This window comes from Dreissena polymorpha, chromosome 16 (genome assembly GCF_020536995.1).
Source record: "Dreissena polymorpha isolate Duluth1 chromosome 16, UMN_Dpol_1.0, whole genome shotgun sequence".
In the NCBI taxonomy this organism is placed as follows: Eukaryota; Metazoa; Mollusca; class Bivalvia; order Myida; family Dreissenidae; genus Dreissena; species Dreissena polymorpha.
Genome location: NC_068370.1, coordinates 19,612,686 through 19,636,256, shown reverse-complemented (window position 1 = coordinate 19,636,256; position 23,571 = coordinate 19,612,686). Strand labels below are relative to the sequence as shown.

Below are 23,571 nucleotides of genomic sequence, written 5' to 3'. Positions count from 1 at the left end.
ACCGGAAACTCATCAAATCAATGACGTCACAGCGCAATGATCAAATGATTGTATAACGTTTCCCGCGACCCAATCATTTGATGTAGAAATAACGTCGCCCGCAGTGGAAATTTCGAAGAACACGTCCGAACTTACAGGAAGCGGAAACGCACATACTAATGACTTCGTGAATAAACCCAGACTTGAACCAGGGCTTTTTTTTTCCTGATTTTGTGAAGCGGCACTGGCCCTCTCACTTTGTGAAAAAATGAGTCGCGAACTGTTCAAAATTTGTGAAAAAAAATAGTCGCGAACTTCTGAAAATTGTGAAAAACGAGTCGCGAACATGTACAAATTTTGAAAATCATAAATCAATGCATAAGTATAGTAAAAGCATGTTTAACACTTAAATATTATGCAAATTTCATTAAATTATGTAAAAAAAATATATTTTACTTGTATGGATAGTTGGATACTATATTTAGGGGTTTCATTGGCCCAAAAAAAGTTGTTTCCACTTTATCGCGGTGTGAAAACCGCCGCTTACGCCGCTTATTCCGACTTTATTAATAAGAACAATCATTTAAGGAACCTTACTACATTAATGAATATTGGCATTTACTATATTTTTATTACTTTTAGAAGTATATTAATACATAACTAACAATAAGTACCTTCATAACTCTTAATAAGCTTTATTTTTATATAAATAACATTTGCTCCACTTGATAAACCAGATAACCATCATAATATAATAATGTTAACAATAATGTAACAGTATGCTGCATAAATGTTTCAGAATTATTTATAAAAAACCCAGAAACACACAAATGTACATCATATGAAAGGAAAAATAAATCAAACATCAGAAAATAAAGCATCTCGATTAAAATTGTTAAACAGTTACATTTGATCATTTGTACATGTTATAAATCAACTTCTGCTTATTATCAAATTTCACAAATTTTAAAACAACACCTATTGTTAAAAGGTTTTCTGTTAGCTGTGGTGGTTTATTTCCAGGTTCAATTAAATGAATAATTTTCACATCTATTTCTTGACAGAAAGACCCAGGATACTTGCCACCATTCATTCTTGTTGTCTGAAATAACACAAAACATATTTTTACAAACTATCAATAACAAATCAACACATAAATATCACTATCTTTAGATGTCTGAATTTTAACATATCCGAAATATCCTACATCGAGTGAAAGAACTACTTTTGATTTCAGGAATAGTCTGTATCTTAATTTAATTATATCGTTCCCAGAACATTATAATGTTTCAGTTTCAGTTATTGGCAATCAGCAAAGCATATGCCTTTGGCCATTTACAAACACACAAAAAAAAACTTATGGCGCAGACCATCACAAACATCAAATAAGTAAGACAGATATTTCAGAACATAACATAGATATACATACATATATATACAAGCGATCAGAAGACAGGTAAACTATCAAGGGTATTTTGTCGTATACGTAATGCTTCTTTAACATATTTTGCAAGATTATACATACATTTTTTACTCGAAGTTGACATTAACGAATTAAATTTTTGTACTGTAGGCCATGAACATTGACCTAAGAATTTTGATCTTATATAACTGTATCGTGAGCAACATAACATAAAGTGATATTCAGACTCTACTGCATTTTGGTTTCATAATTTACACAATCTATTATTTCTTTCTATATTGTTATACCTTCCTAGTTCTATATCTAAACTATGAGAACATAATCTTAAACAAGTTAATTGATGTCTAAGTTTATCATTTGATATAACATCCAAATACTTTTCAAAGCAAAATTCAGTTTTATATGCACAATAACTATCTAACTTTCCCATTGAATTTAAATTATTACTCCACTCTTGAACAAATTGATCTCTAATTCTTGATTTTAATGAATTATAATAATTCACACTGGGATCAAAAAACAAACTTATATCCCGTAAACCTAAATGGTCTATGATAGAATTTATTCTACTAGCCCAACAAGAAATAGTTATATTGCTACATTGGTCATTATACATTCTATATATAGGTGATTCATTATTTTTCATGATTTTCAACCAAAATTTCATTGCTCTTTCCTTACAAATGACTGACAAAGGTACTCGACCGAGTTCACCATATACAGCATATGTAGGAGTTTGTTTCTTTACACCTAGTATATATTTACAAAACTTAATATGTAATTTATCAACATGTTTATAATTATAAACACCCCATACTTCACAACCATATGTCAGTATAGATACAATCATAGAATCAAATAGGGACGGCTTTGTCTTAATATCTAGGCTAACTTTATCAAAAACATTTAAAAGGTTATTGTACGCCCTAAGGGATTGATCATGCAGTAATAATAATAATGAAACTGTTGAACATCTTCATGTGAATGATCACAGTTAGACTTTATTTGAACCAATATTTACAATAATTGCAAACGGATAAGATATAGAATAACAAGTCTCGCTCTTGGTTATCAATACATAAAGCATATGCTTTCATTTGCATAACAATATTCAAATTACTTTCCTCGTAATTAAATGTCCGTTGTAATAGTGCATTGTAAAAAACGTACCCTTCTGTAGAAGTATTCCGCTTTTTTAGGGTTATCCCGAATTTAAATAAATCTGGATTATTTGGTGTGTTTTTAATCTTTTTTGCATAGTACCGCGAGTTGCGCGACGCCATTTTGTTTGGATAATGGTGAAGTTGATCGGCCGCGCATAAACAAATATGCAGCGGTTTTAAACTTTTTAAACGATTCACGTTTGTAATCGTTTGAAACAACGACGCCATTTAAACGATAAGTAAACAAACATTGCGAAATCGAGATGAAAAACGGTGAAATGAAACTTCATTTAAATTATGAAATGTCCGTTTTTGACAGTTTTGAGCACAAAATGTCCGTTTTTTTGTAAAAAAACTCGCGGCCGTGTTACATTTGTGAATTGTCCGTGACAAAATGTCAAAATGCCCGTCCACGTCCAGTCTCAAAGAAGGAAAAAAGCCCTGCTTGAACAAAATAGAACGTTATTAATCGGAGACTCGATTCTAAAAGGTATAAGTAAGCGTGGCCTTCAGAGCAATGTGGACGCACGTACACTTCCCGGTAAGAAATCGAGCGACATTTACATTCGTCTATTGACTCAAGACATATCAAAATACACAAAATAGTTATTTATGTCGGAGGTAATGATGCAGCTTCCGGAACATCACGCAGTGTGTATGAAACGCTTCGCTCAACAGTTGAGGCTCTACGTCACTAGTGCACTGTATATTTATGCACTCTCTGTCCGCGAATGGACACGGACATCGGGCCGGTAAATGAAGAAATAAAGGAATTGTGTATGGAAACGGGTGCTGTTCTCATTGACTGCGATCAATTCAGAGCTCCAGATAAGATGCGTATCTGCGTATTTTCGCATTAAAAAATATATTAAAAAACGCTTTAAAAATCGGCCCAGTACGTAACATTACGCAATACAAATCTTGGTACGTATTTGTGATCGGTTTAAGTGCGTAACTGGTTTAACCAATAATCTAGTTGAGTGTTTAGTGTAAGTTAACCTTTTAATAAAAAGAAAGTCAATCAAAAGTACCTTGCAATCAAAATGTGTTCTAAGTTCAAAAAGGTGGTTTTAAGCGAACTCGGCTCCTGCAGGAAGCAACTGTATATTACAAAATGCCAATAAATACAGAAATAAATTTTATGATGCTTCTAGAATTGTTAAAATTATTTTAAGCGATCTAATTGTTCATGAAGTTTAAAGTTAACTTAAATAGACCGCATGTAGAGAAATGGAAAATCCCCCTCAATATTCCTAAATACACTTTATGGCTGAAACAACGGAGTAAAATACCCTTTAACAATAATATCAGGGGGTAAAATGCCCTTTACACTATATCCTTATCTGGAGCTCTGGCTATCATTCGTTCATTTACGCTGACAACACCACAATTCGTCCGTTTTACTTCAAAGACGGTATACACCTGTGTCCAAAAGGTTCGAGTAGACTGTTGCGACAATAAACACGGTTAACTCCGATTGTGAAATCCAAACATACGTCCGCGAGACAATCAACACACAGAGTCGCCGCTACACGTTACTCTCGGCCACCGTGGACAGGATCGACATATGGAATAAGGGGCCGTTTCCAGAACAACGGTCGCCAGTTTGGTAATAGAAACTTTCAGCTGCGTGGACGATGGCCACCGTGCAGACATTGCGGTTTAACAAACCACTCGACAGAAGATTGCCGAAATCACAGAATATGGTAGGAAAACACTGACGGACATATCACCTGTGACTTATTTACTTATGAAAACCCATTTCAAAAACTAAACATCAAATGTAATGAATGTAACAAAATTATTTATTACTATAATATTCAACATAACACTATTTTTGTTTCTAAAAATACATGTACGTTGTATTGTAATTGCAATAATGATTCATATAAGTATCTAAATGTTAACAAAAACGTAGATTTGTCGAAAATGCCTCCTCTCAAAACGAATAATAATTTCAAGGATAAATTGTTGATTCATAAAAACGTGTTTACTTTCAACAAACAAGGTATTCATGTAGCAAGTTTGAATATTCATCACATTCTTCCGAAATTAGATGAACTCAAACCTATAATGATAGAACCAGGGTCTATTGATATATTTGGTTTAAGTGAAACGTTTTTAACAGGTTCAATTGATGATACAGATCTCTTTATTAACGACTTCATATTTGTACGTAAAGACAGATCAAAAAGGCTGGTGGGGGACTCATCATATATCTAAAAAAAACATAAGCTATGTCCGTCACTTTGATCTTGAATCCTCGGTCATTGAAACTATTTGGCTACAGGGAGCTATCGAAAATAATAAATCAAATCTTCTATGCTTTATCTACCGTGCCCCAAACAGTCCCCAGTCTTGGATAGATTCCTTTGAGAAATAAATGGAATTTGCAGAATCATCTAATATGAATTGGTCAGCTATTGGCGATTTTAATATTGAATTTTTCTTCGCCAAATAAATTTAATAATACAAAATGGGCAAACACTGTACTTGACTTCGGACTCAGTAACTGGTTCAATATCCAACCAGAGTAACACAAACGTCATCAAAAATAATTGATCATGTATACACAACATTAGTATCTTGCGTATCAGAAGTTAACGTTCCAGTAATAGGCCTCAGTGACCACTACCCAATCACGTGTACACTCCTTTGTAGACTTAAAAGTAAGTCTATATCCGAACATGGACTAATAACTTATAGATCGTTTAAACATTTTGATGAAACACTATCTACAAGATAGAGGTCAATATGATATGAATATTATAGAAACTACCAATGATCTGAATTTGGCCCTAAGGACTATATACAATATATTAAACACAGTATTATCCCAGCATGCGCCAATTAAAAGCGGGTTAAACGCACATCAGCCTGGATGGTATTCTGATGAAATAAAGCAGGCGAGATTAAAAAGAGATACATTTAAAGCTTGCAACAATTTTGATCAGTATACAATTTGGAGAAACAAATGCAATTCCATAATTATGAAAAATAAGAAAGCGTTTTTCAATAATGTTGTTAAAGAGAAGAAAGATATTAAACAGTTGTGGCGATCTATCAAAAGCATATCCAATGATAGTGAAAATCAAAGTGCAATTTTACCTAATACTTAAAACATAAACAATGTTAATGTAAGTGGGAAACAGATTGTGGCTAATGAACTTATCGAGCACGTTGTAAACATATCTCATATAATTAAGAAAACAGTTTTCAAACCTGAAATTTTTGAATATTTAAAATATTTCTTAGATGACAAATTGGGTAATCGAGAGTTCAAATTAGAATATATATCGCCTCTGGAAGTTCTTACACTAATTGATAAACTCAATTCTTGTAAAAGTAGTGGCTTAGACAGAATAGGACCTAATAAACTTTGCAAAGATTATATTGTACAACCTCTATCGATGTATGATAAATAATATGGCAATCAGCCCAGATAAAACTACTTGCATGACTATAGGATCACGCAAAAAACTAAAACATTCGGAAGATCTAAATTTGTTTGTAAATAACTAAAAAATAAAACATGTAGCAACCCAAAAACTTCTAGGTATCCATATTGATAAACATTTAAATTGGAAGGCCCATGTTGATAAAACTTGTTCTAAACTTGTTTCGAAATTATCACTGTTCGGGCGTATACAATATTTTCTAACACCTAAGAAGAAAATTATGTTCTATAATGCATACGTAACACCAATTACTGATTATGGGTGTGTTACATGGCAGAATGCAAATACTAGAGACATAAACAGAATATCAAAACTGCAAAAAAGGTTTTTAAGAGTAATATTTCGTAATGATTTAAATATAAATGATTGTGATTTATCACAAAAATGCAATGGCTTTCTTTTGAAAACAGATGTTAATATTTCACAAGTATAATTATTTACAAATCTCTTCATAATTTAAGGCTCATATACATCGACGACCTGAAAAAACTTGTGAAAAACAATAATTACAATTTAAGATCGATATCAAACAATGATTTGACGCATAGAACACCTCACTCAAACCTTTTAAAATAAGTCGTTTAGTTACTCTGGTATGGAAATATGGAACCACATACCGGTAAGTATTCGATAATCTCTTAGTCTCACCACTTTGAACCATAGCCTTAAGAAATATTTCCTTATTGAGGCGCCAAATGAGTCTCACGCAAATTATTAATTTGTTTTCCTATTCAAAAGTCAAATACTCCATAAGTGTCGTAATGGTTACTGTAGATTTAAATTCTGCAAACATATATATACATATTGCTTTTTAAATCTATTTATTTCGGAAGGAGGTGCAGGCTATTCGTCATAACAGTTGTGTGATTTCATATTCTATTGTGAACACGGGTCATGAATGTTGTTTTCTGTAATTTTAATATTTGTGTATATCAGCCAATTTCTGTCAATCGTAAACTATTTTTAAAAATAATGTATTTCACGTTTGTAAACTCTGACTTTGTACAATAATGTACGCGGCAGTTCTTGTTAACTTCTTGATATTGTTATTAGTCGTAATAATTAAGATATGGTAATTTTATGTGTGTGTATGTGTGTGTGTGCCTGCGTGAGAGTGTGTGCATATGGGAACATGTAATCAACAATAAATTGATATTCTTAAAAACTTTATGTAAATAACTAATTGTTCCTCGAGACCATTTCAATAATGAAAGAGAAATTAATAATATAAGAGAAGTCATTTAATAGAGTTGTTTTTTATGACACTTCTATAACACTGTTACAATACTCTTATGTCCGTCAAAGACTACATGTTTCGCATGGTAATGCAGAACTGCATTATACATACCATAGTTGTTTGAAGGCCTCATTGAAAATAAGATTGCCATTGTTAAACTATTTGCATAACTTTGTATCAATGTGTTGTCTTAATGAGTTAACTTCAGAAAATAAAGAGATTATTATTATTATATCAGAGCCTTTTTATTTAAACGCTAACTAATTTACTGTGTTGTCAGTTTGTTAGTTTTGTATTTTGGTATTATGTATGATTATTGCTTGTTTTGAATTTGAAAAAAAAACACGGTTTCTGGCAAATAAGCATCGTCTTAATTTTAATACAAAACAAGAGGGCCTGAAAGGTCCAAAGTCGCCCACCTGAGAAAAAAAGATATGACCTGTTCTTTGAAGCCCAAGATATCAAGAGAACAGATGTTCTAACCAAGTTTTATGAAGAATGAACAACAAATGGCCTACTGGCGACCATGTTTTTCAACAGACTGGAACCATTTTTGAACTTGTCCAAGATATTATTGGGACCAATCTTCTTACAAAGTTTCATGAAGATCCAAAAATAAATGTGGCCTCTACAGTGTTAACAAGGCAAATATTCATGACGCACAACGGAAGACAGACAATTGACAAAAGGTGATCACAAAAGTTTACCATGAGCAAAAAAATATTATGCTCATAAAGATTGTCACCATGTGTCATTCAGATTGAACTAAAAATGTGACTCAAAGTATTCACAATGTTTCACTTTAAACAACTGTGGTAGTGCGGTCTCGTTCGCTAACGCAAGTGAACCGGTAACGGGACGGTTACGAGTTATGTAACTTTGTGAGCACTTATGTAATACGGAAATATTTATCGAGTCTAATTAAAGAACGCTTATTTCCGGTCAGGATGACACCACTGATTGGTTGTAATTCAATTAACTAAAGGCGTCCAGTCAGATACGCATGAATACACTCACAGAATTAATCTATAAGTGAAAACCAAAGCAGCTTTCACGAAAATAACTAACTTTTATTCTAAGAACTAGAAACATGAAGAACAATGACAGAGAATTAAGGACGAGAGTACAAGCCAAGTCTAAAGAATCAAAGCATCGTTAAAAATGAACAAATACAGCAAATACCTTAATGAATGTAAAAAGAAGCCTGTTTAAACTATTACTCTTATATAAAAGAAGGTGTATTTTCTCAAACCGTCATTGTTATGAATATTAGATCGGTTATATTTACCATTTTTATACCTTTTCTGTACATATTGTATCATATAACAGAAGGGAATAGTAACATTATATACTGTAAACTCATTACAATCCAATATTGAGTAAGGAGATTATTCATATCCATGTCTATTCATATCTATGTTTTCAGTAAAATCAACTCATATATCTATGTTTTCAGTAAAATATAAATATAAACTGGAAAAGTGATTCCTTTTAAAGTCTCTTTATCAATTAATTAAGACTGTTATTTTTCAGTCAGATTCAAATTTTATGCTTTATTCATAAATACATTTGCATACAATTATCATATTCTAAAACTGCAAATATGTATTCTGTTATTGATTATTAATTCGTATGTAGCTGAATTGTAATTTACAAAATAAAAAGAATTATGACCTGATTACTTTCTTAAGAATATAATTATAGTGAATAATTCAAAATTTTGTGCAAGTAGATTATCCTTTAACATGTAATTTGTTTAATTCTCATCAGATTATTTGCAAATAAATAATATCATGATCTCAGAAAATTAAAACACTAAACAGCACATTTCATCTTTCTTATCAGTTATAATCTTCACACACAGTGCTGGCTGGTCACAAGCAGATATCAAATTACTCTGCTCCCCAGTGCTTTATTGCCAAGCAATTCACGATTTCGACATTGTTAAATCACGCGTAACGAGACTGCCGAGATAACGCGAGATCAAGGGTTCGGGGGGGTTCTGACAGTATTCGCTCTACAGCAGACACCTTACTTATCCGATATTTTGACTTTATAAATAGAATAAAAGCGATAAATTGCCGATTTATTACTAATAAAAACAATCATTATTTTTATTATAACGTTCAACGACCATCTGCTCATTAATAGTTCAGTATCATTGTAATTAACGGCTCCGTAATTAACTACCGGTACTGACAAAAATAACAAGATCATATACCTTACTCATGTTTCTGTACTGTGTGCTGAAATGTCAGAAATTAAAACAGACTATTATAATTTTTGAGTGCAAGTTAATTTAAACCCACCCACTAATTAAAAATAAACATTTTTATTATATTAGCTCATTTTTCTAAATTTTTAGAAATAAAAACCAATTGGTATTTGCACATTTCAGTAAACATAAGACTACTTTATTGTTAAATTTGTAAATTGTATAATAATCTATATATTTTTATTACTTCTGTTGCAAGCCCAACGTGTTGCGCTTTTAAAATACATAAAAATCTATTGTTGACAACTATAATATTATTTAAGATCATAATTAAGCAAAAGTAAGTCCCCGATTCCAAGCTTACCCCGGCCAGTTAAACCGGTAGAGTGCTGATCTCTGACTCACTCATGGGTTGGTAAGTTTAAGCCTCAACTCGGGTTCATCTCTTAGAAATAATTACACGTTAGGCTACCCTGTCAGTAACCAAAATTGCAGTTGAGGGTCACCGGCATACATGTATCAAATACATTGTAACTATGTGCTTATGTTAACATTTCCTGAAGATTCAACCACTGAGCAGGATTACTTAGTTTAACCCATTTTATTAATGAAAAAAATTAAATATACTATCAGATGTATTCAAAAAGACTGGTACCTACTAGTACTATCATAAGGAACATCATCCATTAACCATCTATACTTCCAGGTCTTTTGGCTCTGCTACACCAACAGAATAGGCGTTCGGTTAATGTTTTCTGAATGTTTTCTGTGTTAATCATAGGGATTACAATTTATAATATTTCATCCCAACAACAAAATCTTTACAATGATAGTATTCATTTTACAGTCCGGTTTTACTTCTATTAGGTTAAAAACTAAATAGCGAATCAGTTTTTGAGATGAGCTTGTACCAAACACACACACAAGCTCCTGCACATACACACACTTTAATGAGCAAATATTTGAACTGTCACAGTTATTACTTGTTGGAATGTCTCAGACTAACCAGCATATACAAGCAGTCTTCACTTTAGCATTTTTTAACAACTAACTGCAGCCTGAATCTTTATGCTTTAATAGAACAGATTAAAATACCCACTAGCCCGACTATATGAATCTGGAAACTTTAATAGCCCAAATTTAATACATATCACTAGCCCCGGGCTGTCGGGCTAGGGGTTAGCGTCAAGACTGTAAAAGCAATAACAATTCTTCAAACATTGATACTTGTCTTCTTTTGAACAAATCTGCCATGACTGGTAGTTAATTGGGATAGCTTAACACACAACCAATTAAGGATGACTGTGATGCAGGTGAAAGTTTCACCCATATAGATATTAAGCCAATGGACATTTGACCAGGGACACTAATTTTGATTCAAAGTAAATGTTTTCTTAGCAGTGTTAATAGTCATGTCAAGTAACAACACATCACATGTTATATTAAATGATTACATGACAACATTGGATGTGTAGCAACTTAAACCACCATCCATTTTATTATATTTCTGAATGTGTAGGATATTTTTTAATGTAAGGGTATGAAGTAGACACACATCTGAAGTATCTTTATTTTATTTTGTCAAAAAACATAGTTATGTAACTGTGGTGATGTATAATATTTATTGCAAGTGTTAATAAAATTCCAGGTGAAGAAATCTTGATCTTCATGCAGCATTAGATACTCAGTACAGTATCCCAGTTTCTGTTGACACTGTGAAGTGTGATATTCCTGAAAAAAAAGTTTCTAGAAGTTATAACAATAAACCATTCAATAACATTTAAATACAGCAAAGTTATCTGTTTTAAAATAATTTTTCTTTTTAAAGAAAAGTATTTTACCAAATGCCATCAAACTTCTAATTTGCCCAAACTTAACAAATAAGATATTTTTCCATACCCCACCCGCTTTAGCATGTTTTGTTTTTACCTATTTTAAACACAATGAAATCGAAATAAAGCATTAACATGAACGACAATTATATCAAAGATACTAAGCTAATAAAAAATTACCAAAAAATATCATACCTTATAAGTTATATCTGCAAATTATTGGGAAATTATAATTGCTTCAACATAGAACTGTATGCAGACGCACTGCAGTAGTTTATCGAGTACCCCCCCCCCCCCCCCCCCCCCCCCGACCTCACTAAATCCACTCAGAGTTGTCTCCCTTAAAATAATGTCGAAAAGGTCAATTAATTATGGATTTCTCCCTTCATGATAAGGTGTTAGGTGAAAATGCTGCCTTACCCTTGTCCTTTAACTCTGTGGAACTCTGTAGGGGTTTTCTCAAAGATGGCTTATCAGTAATAGTTCCCATTATAGATTAATTTGCTACAAACTGATAACCAATGTGACAAAACAATAAGTACAGATTTACACAAGAAATGACAACATAGCCAAACATGTCATTATACTAGAAAAATATGCAATTTGAAGTATTTACCCTATAAGTGTTTTGAAACCAAGGGGTTTAACAAATTTCAAAGGTGAACTAAATGAGTCGGCAGGTTAAACAAGGGAGTTAACTATTAGAAAGTATGTACAGAAAGTATGTACAGGTTATCTTTCTTTAACATTATGGCTTATCACAACTAGACTGTTCACATGTTTTCACTATATACATATAGAGAAAACTGCCCCACCCCCTGGCGGCCATGTTTTTCCACCAATCATGACCATTTTCGGACTCGTTCGAGATATCTATAAAATTGATGTTAAGAAAAAAAAATGATGATTAGGCAAAAAATGTGACTTCTAGAGTGTTCACAAGCTTTTTTACTAAATAAATATAAGGAAAATGACCCCCCCCCCCCCCTGGCGGCCATGCTTTTTTACCGATCCGAACCATTTTCGAACTCAACCGTCATATCCAGAAAACACATGTTCTGACCAACTTTCATGAAGATTGGACTAAAAATGTGATTTCTAGAGTGTTCACATGTTTTCACTATAGACATATACAGAAAACTGCCCCGCCCCCTGGCGGCCATGTATTTTCACCGATCTTGACCATTTTTGAACTCCTCCGAGATATCAATGAAACCAGGGACCTTTACAAACAAATAAGATGTATCAAACTCAACAAACCTGTGAAATGAATACTTCTGTGTTGGCAACACTTGGTTAATTTGTACTCTTATTCTTTCCCAATTGCTTTGTCACGGTCTCGCTTTGTCAAAATGGCGGCTGTGAAAATTTGCCTCGAAGCGCGAAGTCTCGTTGGGTCGCAAGTCTCGTTTCCCTTTTGCGTAACAACGCGTTAGCTTGTTCTTCGGTTCAGTGAGTGTCTCATCCCTTTGTTTGTATAGGTCCCTGATGAAACCAATGTTTTGACCAAGTTTCATGATGATTGGGCAAAAATTGTGACTTCTAGAGTGTTCACAAGGTTTCTCTATAACCATATAAGGAATACTGTCTCGCCCCCTGGCGGCCATGTTTTTCAACGGACCGGAACCATTTTTGAACTCAACCAACATATCATTTAGACAAACATTTTGACAAAGTTACATGAAGATTGGGCATCAAATGTAACTTCAACAGTGTTCACAAGGTTTTTCTTTTTTTGACCTAGTGACCTAGTTTTTGACCCAGCATGACCCAGTTTCGAACTCAGTCGAGGTATCAATGGGACAAATGTTCTGACCAAGTTTCATGAAGATCAGACAATAAATGTGGCCTCTGGTGTGTTCACAAGGCAAATGTTGACGACGGACGACGGGCAAAAGGCGATCACAAAAGCTCATCATGAGCACGTTGTGCTCAGGTGAGCTAAAAATGAACATTTGATATACAATATGTCCAATAGCATACCGACAAGAACATATATAGGTTAATGTATTCGCATGTTTATACCGAAATTATAGTCGACATCGGCAGTAAGGGAAATTTTGTGACACACCTTAACACATAAAAAATGCATGATAGTTCTTCTTTCATATGATACCAGCCTCGCTATTTTACAATTTCAATTGACGTGCTTTCGTAAAAACTGATGATAGCTAACCCTGAAGCGAATTAATGAAACACACATTCTCACAGTTCACTGGTTGCTTACCGGTGTATTGATGCAGTTGATAACGAGCACCCCACCGGGACCACAGTAGGGTGCTGATACACACGTGTATTGTGAACAATACCCGATCCATGCAACAACGTTTTAAAGGTGCGCTCGCTCGGATATCCAAATCACCGTTACTCCGATAAATGATCATAATTAGGATTATGTACGAAGTTATAGGACAGTTGAAAGTTTGCTTTTTTTTTAACAAAAAGTAAATTTTTGCATCGAATCCATGAAAGCACGAGTCAAAACGGGGATCTCGGTAATTCTACATTTAAACAATACCGCTAGGTGTCACTACTATATTATGCCAAAGCGATCATATAAATACTTATTTAAATAGTAACAATACTCGGGAAAGGTTCATTTAATCAACAGAAGACACTTTTAGCAACTGTTACCATGAAATCATTTTTACCCTTTGAGGCGTAAACATGGGGGATTTCGGTACTCGGCGGGCGAATGTACAATTACCGAAATTCTCTCGGCGAGAAATCGTCATGTACAATGATAACATCACCTACTCGTATAGTCTGCTCGGTAGTCCCTCCCGTCTTATGGTGCTTGCGTAGTGACGTCAAGTATTCACGTTTCCAGCACGCCCAGTATTGGTCGATGACTCGTCTGTGTTGGTCATAACGCCGTGCTGCGTTATCTCTGGTATGATTGCGCCCAATAACATCGTCTGTATCGGGAGTGTCGTATGTAGGCAGTGACGTCATCCGCTTGCCGTACAACAGATGAGCGGGTGTAAGCGGCTCTGGATCTTCACGTGATGTTGAAACGAATGTCAGCGGTCTATCATAGATAATTGACGACGGCGGTCTGCAGTGTATGTAAGTCTACTGAAGCATTACCAAGTACTTTCTTTATGGTCTTCTTCGTGATGCCTATTATCCGTTTCCACCAACCACCATACCAAGGTGCGCGTTGCGGTATTAACTTCCATTCTGTGCCCTGTACTGCAAGACACGCCTGAGTGTTGTGTGTTAATCGGCGAATGTGACTTGCCGCAGCTCGGAAGGTGGTCGCATTGTCTGACATCATGATCTTCGGTACGGATCGTCGGCTGACAAACCGTCTAAATGCCAGCATGAATGTTTCTTCTGATAAGTCGGGAACAACTTCAAGGTGCACGGCTCGGGTACTGGTGCAGGTAAATGGGCAAATGTACACCTTCTGTATACCTGTTTTCTCTCTGACGCGAAGGGCGCCCGTAAAGTCTACGCCGGTAACAAGGAACGGTGCCTCGTCAGAAACTCTGTCTTTCGGAAGTGGAGGAGAGGTAGGCACTCTGTAGGGTCTGCTGTTGATCTTCAAGCACGTAGTACATTTCCTTAAAATACCCTTGACTCGCTGGCGAATTGAAGGTATCCAGTATTTTTGTCGTATGTGAGTTACTGTCTGCAAAACGCCGGCATGTAACTGGCAGCAATGAGCGTCTGTAATGATCAATGACTACGTGTAGGCAGGAGATACGGGAATCTTGTATCTGCAGGTATTCGTGCGTTGTGAATCCTCCCGCCACAGCGAACGCATCCATCATCGTCAATATATAGACGTAATTGCTTAATGATCGACTGTCATATGTTGTTATTTTAAAGCTCTGTCATTACGTCATTGTAGCTCTGGTTCTGGACACTTCGTATCAATGCTTTCTCAGCAAAGTTCATTTCATTCACAGAAATACAACCGAGTTGTCGAGTTTCTGGTGTTGACCGGCAATTTCTTACGAATCTGTATACGTAAGCAGTAGTACGAATTAATTTCCGGTAACTGCTAAATCTTTCGCAATCGACAATGAAAAGAGAATCAGTTGCTGACATCAAGCTGTAGGTCTGTACGCAAACGATTTCATCATTATTATCATCTTCTTTTTCCTCTTCTTCTGTTTCTTCTTCTGTTTCCAACAACCTGTCGTGATTGCTGCTGTATTCAACGACGGCCTTTTACTTGTGTCATTCAGCCATGGGGGATCTTCTCTCCAAAGAATGCTTTTCTTAAGTTGAGACGCAAAGATGCCACGTGTCTGGAGATCCGCCGGATTGTCGACTGTCGGACAATACCGCCATTCCGCGTCTGGGGCGAGCTTCCGGATCTCTTCTACTCTGTTCTTTTCAAAACGTTTTAATTGTTTTGTAGAATGTATCCAATGCAGCGTGATCTGACTGTCAAACCAGCAGACTACTCTCTTGCAAAGAACAGCTTTCATCACGTGCTGGGCGACACGTGCGCCAAAGAGCGCCGCCATTAATTCCAGCCTCGGTAGAGATAATTCATTTACTGGAGCCACTCGGTTCTTGGCAAAGACGAACGCTGAACTCGACGATGTGTTCAGGTATGCGACTGCGCCGTACGCACGTGTACTGGCGTCAACAAACACGTGTCACACGTAATCTTCATCGACCATGTTCGATGGGTTGTCCATTAAAATACTGTCTCGGGAACGATGTCGTCATAGCTTCATTTAAGTCTTCTGCGATGTGTAGCCAGGCGTTTTGTTCACGTTCCGGAATTGGTGTGTCCCACACATACTTCCGCTTCCATAGGTCCTGAATCAGCAACTTTGCACGAATGGTGACTGGGGCTAACATGCCTAGCGGGACATAAATCTTCGACGTCTGCTGTAAAATTCCACGCTTAGTAGCCTTTTCCTTGGAATTTATGGAGCGCATGACAAATGACATCTGGTCTATTTCCGGTTCCCATAGCAAACCTAACAACTTTATCACAGCATCCCTTTCTACGACACCTTCAGCTTCTGCCATAGTCATCAGTGCGCTTGAATTTGACGTCCATGATCTCAGGTTAAAGCCGTCGGATGCCATCAAATCACGTGCATGGCGGAAGTACTTCAGTACATCAGTCTCTGATGTGAAACTTGAAACGACGTTGTCGACGTATAGGTCTGATTGTGCTCGCCGCTGTGTTGTCTTTGTTGAGGGTCAAGTGCTTCAAAATTGTTGCGCTTAGAATAAATGGGGAACACGTTGCTCCGAATAAAACAGCTCGGAAACGGTATGTCGTCAGTGGACGGCATGGGTCTGTAGGGTCCGACAGCCAAAGGAATCTTGTGACATCACGATCATCTTCATGTAGCATAACGTTGAGGAATGCCTTCTCTATGTCAGAGACAACACCGTACTTGCCTACTCGAAACTTCATCAGTAGCAGTGTGAGATCATTGAGTTCCGGTGGCGTTGACATTAAACAATCATTGAGACTGGCACTTCCGGTTGCTTGTCGACAACTACAATTGTAAACAATTTTCATTGGAGTTGTAGCAGAGTCCTTTTCAACCCCATGATGTGGAATATAGTGAATACGAGCCGATGTGCTATCGTCTTCGACCCATTTAATAAATCCGCGTCTCTCTTGGTCATTTATGATCTTGCTATAACAGGCAAGTGTTGCTGGGTCTTCTTATGCTACTTTCGGTTCTCTTCCTTGCTATTTCGTAATTTGTAGGTAGAGTGGCGTGTTCCTCGTTCCATGGCAATATTGCTGTGTATTTACCGCCAGAAAATGTTATACACGTGTCTTGGTAGCTTTTCATATGGTCGACTGCGCATGCCTGTTCTGCGTCTTCCGGTTTGATGCCTAACGTCTCAATATCCCAGAAGCGTGATACATCTGTAGCTACATGTGCAGTGATAACATCCATAACGCTCGTTCCATGATTTGCGCTTTCCGGAAGTGGCCCTGACAATAAGAAACCAAGACGAGATCCAACTGCAGTTGGGCCGTCGCCTCTGATGATTTCATCACCAACAATATCCCAGTAATGGTCGGCACCGATCAAAATGTTAATCTCCAAGTCTGCTTCTGATGTAATTGGGTGTGCAAGCTTAAGGCCCCGGAGATAGGGAAGATCTGTAACAGATGACCGGAAGTAGTTGAACAGTGGTTTTGCAATGAAGGGTACAATCAACACACGTATCGGGATCTTCGCCCGCTACCAATTGCACTTTGGATGTGTCCAGTCGCTGTGTCTTCTGGGCTCGATCTCCAAACGCGGATTGATTAATGACGTCAGAACCTTCACGCTTCAAGTGCAGATGATCGGCCATATCATGTGTGATGAAAGACCGATGTGCTCCTTCATCCATCAAAATGTTAGCGTCTAAGCACAAACCGTGTGAATACACTGGCGCTACCGCAGTTTTCAGTTTTCAGCAGCACGCTAGAGGGGGTCGATTTCGCAGTGGTGTGAAGCACTGTAGCACCGGTGTCATTGTTACAAGCACTTTCGATACTTTCATTCGGATGACTTATGGTAACGGCTGTTCCGTTTCCTGGGGACGGCGTCTTTGCCTGTGTATTCTCGCACAAATTCGGGTGGTGTTTACGTGCACAATGTCTGCATCTCCGTGACGATGGACAATCTCTCACTGAATGTCTGTAACTTAAACAATAAAAACACAATTTCTTGTTTTTCACAATAGAAACCCTCTCGGGAATGCTATTTACAGAATAACAGTCACCGTTATGTTGTTTTCCGCAAAATACACATTCTGTTCGTCTCTTCTTAATCTCACGTTCACTGATCGTCATTCGCGCATTGGCATCGGTTCGCTTTTGTCGATTTCCGTTCATCCGGGCACTTGAATGGAAGGCTGCTGTCGGAAATAGTGTGTCGAGGATTTCCTGACTGTTTCCAGCTTCCATAATACCGATCTCGCGAAAAATAGCTTGCCTCAAATCTGGGAGAGTCCACGTTCCGATTTTATTTTCTCGGGCTAGATTTCTGCGGGTTTCCGACGGGAGCCTTTCTTAAATAATAGGAATCAACAGATTACCGTAGGAATCCTGTGCCTCTTCAAGTGCCTCTAAACCTCGGATGTTGGTTTCCAGACGATCGTAGAAGTAACGAAGCTCTCGGATGTTTGCGGCGGGTGACGGCAGCTGTAGTAAGTTGGACATGTAGGCAGCGGTGATCTTCTAAATCTGCCCATACCGCTGTTGTAGTAAATTTACAGCTTGCTGGTAGTTGGCGTTACTTAGCGTAAATCCATCAATTGTTCTGGCAGCTTCGTCTTGCATAAGAGATTTCAGGTATGAAAACTTCTGTATGTCAGGCAAGTGGGGGTTGTTGTGTACTGCGGATGAAAACGAATTCCAAAACGTAGGCCAGCTCATTAATTCACCGTTGAAAGTTGGTAGTGTTGTTTTTGGTAAATGATGTGACATTTGCAGCAGTTTCTGTACTTGCTGTATCATCTCTCGCGGTTTCTGTACAGCTGGGGCTTGTATGTGCGGTTCCTATACAGCTGGGGCTTGTATGTGCGGTATCGATGACTGGTTAGTGTTTTCAGCTTCATGTTCTAGGCTAGCGGGTGGGGCGCTCGAACATTGTTTAGCGTTTGCTGAATGATTCTTATATCTGTGCAACTTTAATTTCAGATGAAAACTGTATGCAGCTGTTTCTCTGAGCTCCGTAGCAATGTTTTCTGAGTCGACGGTGTTTGTAATCTTCTCGTCAACAGACTTTAACAATGCAAGAACGTCATTGATCATTTCTAAGCACAACTCAAATTCTCGTATGAGTTATTTTCCTTTGCCGTTTCTATTTGCACGAATAAATCTTCAAGCGTAGCCCTATGTCCGTCTCTTGTTGCTTATAACTTTTGTAGGTTCGTGTTTGTGTTCGGTTCACGGCACCAAAATGTGCGATCGTATTAGAAAACTACGCGTTCTGTAGGTTCGTACCTTTATCTGACTTTTCAAAAAGTAACGTACAATAACAAGTATATAAATATGACGTCAAATAAAAACGTGAACGATTGCGGCGACGTCGTGTGTGCGACGACGCGCCAAAATCCTAACAATACTAATGAAAAATTGACCCTTTCAGATGTAAATATGGGGGATTTTGGTAATCGGAGGGCGAATGTAGAATTACCCAAATCCCCGCTATAAGTCAAATTTTTTCAAGAGAAGTTGCCAAATTGGAGATTTCTACTATAAAAAGCTCTATAATGATTTTTTTGACACTTGAAGGTTTGTACAGATGGGATTTCGGTAATGGCGCGCGTTCAATTTCTTGTGTAGAATTACCGAAATTCCCGCTAAGAGGCAACGTATGCTGTCAAGAGAGCTTACAAATTAATATTAAAACAATCATATCGATGACATATTGACCCTTTAAGGCGTAAATATGGGGGATTTAGGTACTCGGCGGGTGAAAGTAGAATTACAGAAATCCCCGCTATAAGTCATTATTTTTCAACATAAGTTACCAAAGGGGAGATTATTGTTACGTTTTTGTCTCTATCACTGATTTCTACTATAAGAAAGCACTAAAAATAATGATTTTTTTTACACTTGAAGGTTTGTAGAGCGGGGATTTCGGTACCGGCGCGCGTTTATGTTCTTGTGTAGAATTACCCAAATCCTCGCTAAGAGGCAACGTATGCTGTCAAGAATGCTTAATAATTAATATTAATATCATTATTTGCACATTTACATTTATGCGAACATTACCATTTATGCGATGCCAAAAACATTCATACCGATCACAAATTGACCCTTTAAGGTGTAAATATGGGGGATTTCGGTACTCGGCGGGCGAATGTAGAATTACAGAAATCCCCGCTATAAGTCATTATTTTTCAACAGAAGTTGCCAAAGGGGAGATTGTTGTTACGTTTTTGTCTGTATCACTGATTTCTACTATAAGAAAGCACTATAATGATTTTGTTTGACACTTGAAGGTTTGTACAGCGGGGAATTCGGTACCGGCGCGCAGTTAAATTCTTGTGTATAATTACCGAAATCCCCGCTTAGAGGCAACGTATGCTGTCGAGAGTGCTTAAAAATTAATATTAATATGATTATTTGCACATTAACATTTATGCGATGCCAAAAAACAATCATACCGATGACATATTGACCTTTAAGGCGTAAATATGGGGGATTTCGGTACTCGGCGGGCGATTGTAGAATTACCGAAATCCCCGCTATAAGTCATTATTTTTCAACATAAGTTACCAAAGGGGAGATTGTTGTTACGTTTTTGAATATATCACTGATTTCTACTGTAAGAAAGCACTACATGTATAATGATTTTTTTAAACTTGAAGGTTTGTACAGTGGTGATTTCAGTACCGGCGCGCAGTTAAATTCTTGTGTAGAATTACCGAAATCCCCGCTAAGAGGCAACGTTTGCTGTCAAGAGTGCAGAATAATTAATATTAATATAATTATTTGCACATTAACATGTATGCGATGCCAAAAAACAATCATACCGATGACATATTGACCTTTAAGGCGTAAATATGGGGAATTTCGGTACTCGGCGGGCGAATGTAGAATTACCGAAACCCCGCTGTAAGTCATTAATATGTATTCTGTTATTGATTATTTATTCATATGTAGCTAAATTGTAATTTACAAAATAAAAAGAATTATGACCTGATTACTTTCTTAAGAATATATAGTGAATAATTCAAAATTTTGTGCAAGTAGATTATCCTTTAACATGTAATTTGTTTAATTCTCATCAGATTATTTGCAAATGAATAATATCATGATCTCAGAAAATTAAGAAAATTAAAACACTGAACAACACATTTCATCTTTCTTATCAGTTATAATCATAACACACAGTGCTGGCTGGTCACAAGCAGATATCAAATTACTCTGCTCCCCAGTGCTTTATTGCCAAGCAATTAATATTGGATTTCTCCCTTCATGATAAGGTGTTTGGTGAAAATGCTGCCTTACCCTTGTCCTTTAACTCTGTGGAACTCTGTAGGGGTTTTCTCAAAGATGGCTTATCAGTAATAGTTCCCATTATAGATTAATTTGCTACAAACTGATAACCAATGTGACAAAACAATAAGTACAGATTTACACAAGAAATTACAACATAGCCAAAAATGTCATTATACTAGAAAAAATATGCAATTTGAAGTATTTACCCTATAAGTGTTTTGAAACCAAGGGGTTTAACAAATTCCAGAGGTGAACTAAATGAGTCGGCAGGTTAAACAAGGGAGTTAACTATTAGAAAGTATGTACAGAAAGTATGTACAGGTTATCTTTCTTTAACATTATGGCTTATCACAACTAGACTGTTCACATGTTTTCACTATATACATATAGAGAAAACTGCCCCACCCCCTGGCGGCCATGTTTTTCCACCAATCATGACCATTTTCGGACTCGTTCGAGATATCTATAAAATTGATGTTAAGAAAAAAAAATGATGATTAGGCAAAAAATGTGACTTCTAGAGTGTTCACAAGCTTTTTTACTATATAAATATAAGGAAAATGACCCCCCCCCCCCCTGGCGGCCATGCTTTTTTACCGATCCGAACCATTTTCGAACTCAACCGTCATATCCAGAAAACACATGTTCTGACCAACTTTCATGAAGATTGGACTAAAAATGTGATTTCTAGAGTGTTCACATGTTTTCACTATAGACATATACAGAAAACTGCCCCGCCCCCTGGCGGCCATGTATTTTCACCGATCTTGACCATTTTTGAACTCCTCCGAGATATCAATGAAACCAGGGACCTATACAAACAAATAAGATGTATCAAACTCAACAAACCTGTGCAATGAATACTTCTGTGTTGGCAACACTTGGTTAATTTGTACTCTTATTCTTTCCCGATTGCTTTGTCACGGTCTCGCTTTGTCAAAATGGCGGCTGTGAAAATTTGCCTCGAAGCGCGAAGTCTCGTTGGGTCGCAAGTCTCGTTTCCCTTTTGCGTAACAACGCGTTAGCTTGTTCTTCGGTTCAGTGAGTGTCTCATCCCTTTGTTTGTATAGGTCCCTGATGAAATCAATGTTTTGACCAAGTTTCATGATGATTGGGCAAAAATTGTGACTTCTAGAGTGTTCACAAGGTTTCTCTATAACCATATAAGGAATACTGTCTCGCCCCCTGGCGGCCATGTTTTTCAACGGACCGGAACCATTTTTGAACTCAACCAACATATAATTTAGACAAATATTTTGACAAAGTTACATGAAGATTGGGCATCAAATGTAACTTCAACAGTATTCACAAGTTTTTTCTTTTTTTGACCTAGTGACCTAGTTTTTGACCCAGCATGACCCAGTTTCGAACTCAGTCGAGGTATCAATGGGACAAATGTTCTGACCAAGTTTCATGAAGATCAGACAATAAATGTGGCCTCTGGTGTGTTCACAAGGCAAATGTTGACGACGGACGACGGGCAAAAGGCGATCACAAAAGCTCATCATGAGCACGTTGTGCTCAGGTGAGCTAAAAATGAACATTTGATATACAATATGTCCAATAGCATACCGACAAGAACATATATAGGTTAATGTATTCGCATGTTTATACCGAAATTATAGTCGACATCGGCAGTAAGGGAAATTTTGTGACACACCTTAACACATAAAAAATGCATGATAGTTCTTCTTTCATATGATACCAGCCTCGCTATTTTACAATTTCAATTGACGTGCTTTCGTAAAAACTGATGATAGCTAACCCTGAAGCGAATTAATGAAACACACATTCTCACAGTTCACTGGTTGCTTACCGGTGTATTGATGCAGTTGATAACGAGCACCCCACCGGGACCACAGTAGGGTGCTGATACACACGTGTATTGTGAACAATACCCGATCCATGCAACAACGTTTTAAAGGTGCGCTCGCTCGGATATCCAAATCACCGTTACTCCGATAAATGATCATAATTAGGATTATGTACGAAGTTATAGGACAGTTGAAAGTTTGCTTTTTTTTAACAAAAAGTAAATTTTTGCATCGAATCCATGAAAGCACGAGTCAAAACGGGGATCTCGGTAATTCTACATTTAAACAATACCGCTAGGTGTCACTACTATATTATGCCAAAGCGATCATATAAATACTTATTTAAATAGTAACAATACTCGGGAAAGGTTCATTTAATCAACAGAAGACACTTTTAGCAACTGTTACCATGAAATCATTTTTACCCTTTGAGGCGTAAACATGGGGGATTTCGGTACTCGGCGGGCGAATGTACAATTACCGAAATTCTCTCGGCGAGAA

General features: G+C 36.8%; 1 long non-coding RNA gene across 1 annotated transcript; it reads right to left on the bottom strand.

The window, feature by feature from the left end:
- Positions 1–658: 658 nt before the first annotated feature.
- LOC127862935 (uncharacterized) lies at positions 659–19,949 on the bottom strand. Its single transcript, XR_008040868.1, has 2 exons — positions 14,065–19,949; positions 659–1,081 (listed from the first exon to the last, which is right to left on the bottom strand). It is a non-coding gene; the product is annotated as an uncharacterized LOC127862935 (long non-coding RNA).
- Positions 19,950–23,571: the final 3,622 nt, after the last annotated feature.